We start from the raw sequence: 2311 nt of genomic DNA, 5'->3' as shown, positions 1-2311 counted from the left end.
CTATAAGGTGCCACAGGACTCCTCGTCGCTTTTAAATTCCAGGTTTCATTTGCAAGTTCGAATGCCTACATTAGCCACCCTCGTTCGAACTAGGGTGGCTAGTGTAGACGAACCCCCCCAGTATTGGCACTGACAGACTGCTTTCTGGGCTTGTAAATGTTCCCTCTACCTTTTTCCATCCATGTGCGGAATAAAATGTGTCACGTGTGCCAAGTCACGTGCAGAGGTGCACCACCAGTAGAAACAGGCTGGCGCAGTGGGTGCTTGGCTACTCAGCTGGGCAGCATTTGAATGTCTCCTAAAAGGCCACTGGGTCTTAATTTATCCTTACACCATCCTGTATTCCACGGGGAAAGGGAACGCTGCCAAGAACCATCACAGACAGAAGCTGTAGCGTGACCCTGGTCCACAGACCCCCCCCCCCAGAGCACTAGCTATTCTCTGCACGTACAGGGATCTCACGCACTCTGCTAATCGTTCGCAGGCCTCCGGAGCTGTTCTTCCCGAGCTGGATGTGTCCCGCAGCTCATCATGGCGTCTGTCAACGGCAGCCTGCGGCCCGCCTCGTTCCTGCTGGTCGGCATCCCGGGCCTGGAGGCCACGCAGCGCTGGGTCGCCATCCCGCTGTGCTCCATGTACATCATGGCCCTGCTGGGGAACTGCGTGGTCCTCTTTGTGATAAGGGCAGACCCCAGCCTGCATGAGCCCATGTACCTCTTCCTGGCCATGCTGGCCGTCACCGACCTGGTCCTCTGCACGTCCACCGTGCCCAACATGCTGGGCATCTTCTGGCTGGGCTCCGGGGAGATCGGGTTCCACGCCTGCCTCGCCCAGATGTTCTTTTTCCACAGCTTCTTGTTGATGGAGTCGGGCACCCTTGCAGCCATGGCGTTGGACCGCTATGTGGCCATCTGCCACCCCCTCCGCTACACGGCCATCTTGAAAATCACAACGGTGGCCAAGATGGCGGTGCTGGTCTCGGTCAGAAGCCTCATTCTTGTAGCCCCCTTCCCCTTGCTCCTCAGGAGGCTTCCCTTCTGCCAGGCCCGCCTCATCCCCCACTCCTACTGCGAGCACATGGCTGTGGTGAAGCTGGCCTGCGCAGACACCACGCTCAATGCGGCGTACGGCCTGATGGTGGCCCTGCTTGTGGGGGGCCTGGATGTCGTGTGCATCGCGCTCTCCTACGTCATGATCCTCCGGGCTGTTTTCCGCCTCCCCTCAGGCCAGGCCCGGATCAAGGCCCTCAGCACCTGCACTTCCCACGTCTGCGTCATCCTCCTGTTCTACGTCCCCGGGCTCTTCTCTTTCCTGGCTCACCGCTTCGGCCAGAGCGTCCCCCAAGCTGTCCACATCCTGCTGGCCAACCTCTACCTGCTCCTGCCACCCATGCTCAACCCCATCGTGTACGGCATGAGAACCAAGCAGATCCGCACTCCGGTGTCCAAGGTTTTTATATGCGGTCCACAGCTTGCATGAACCCATGTACCTTTTCCTGGCCATCTCTGACCTAGTCCTCTTCACGTCCCCCGTGCCCAACAGGCAGAGCATCTTCTGGCTGGGCTCCAGTGAGGTCGGGTCCCATGGCTGCCTCACCCAGATGCTCCTCATCCTGAACTCCAGAAGGTGCTCCTGGCTCGCTCATTTTGACAGCTGCCATGCAACCCTGGTCTTGTTTGTATTCGTACCATGGCAATGAACAATAAAACAAAGGTCCGGTAGCCCTGGGACTCTCTGCGGAGCCTTGCGGAGATTGGCAAAGTTAGCTCGTGGCCCTGTTCTAACCAAATGAGGAGGCAAAGAACCACTGTGCTTGGGGCTGTACAAATACCTGGCGTGGGACAGTCCTTGCACCGATAAGCACCACCCAAATGGACAAGGCAAGCCTGTGGGGAGGGGACTCTCTTGCCCCCCATTACAGCTAGGATCTCAGCCGCAAAGCCACACAGTGACTCTCCCAAGCACCAGGGAAGCAGCGAGCCCAGAAGACTCTGGAGGGGTGCTCCAGCCAGTAAACCACAAATAGATGTGCTGGCTCTGAGGCTCAGGCTAGAGAGAAGGCTGTCCAACCTCCAGGGCCAGGACAATGATATCTGTCTACAGGTATCAATGGGTGGGAGATGTTCTCTCTCCGGGTATGTCTGCACAGTCGCCCGTAGCTCGACAGAAGCTATGCACCTGGATCTATGCACATTGTGTAGCTTATTTCGAGGTAGCCGATTTCAAAATTTGGCATTGTGCACACAGCACCAAATATCGGAACGGAGAGCCATTGCAGCATCTGCCTTATTCCTCGCACAGCAAGGTTGAC

The 2311-nt window shown here is 57.3% G+C and overlaps 1 pseudogene; it reads left to right on the top strand.

Annotated features, from left to right (window-relative positions):
* Positions 1-531: 531 nt before the first annotated feature.
* On the top strand, positions 532-1509 carry LOC102454324 (olfactory receptor 52R1-like; annotated as a pseudogene).
* The last annotated feature ends 802 nt before the right edge of the window (positions 1510-2311 follow it).

This window comes from Pelodiscus sinensis, chromosome 1 (assembly GCF_052426305.1).
Source record: "Pelodiscus sinensis isolate ZL-2025 chromosome 1, ASM5242630v1, whole genome shotgun sequence".
Taxonomy (NCBI): Eukaryota; Metazoa; Chordata; order Testudines; family Trionychidae; genus Pelodiscus; species Pelodiscus sinensis.
Note: the sequence above shows the minus strand (reverse complement) of the source record. Positions and strands in the feature narration are given on the sequence as shown.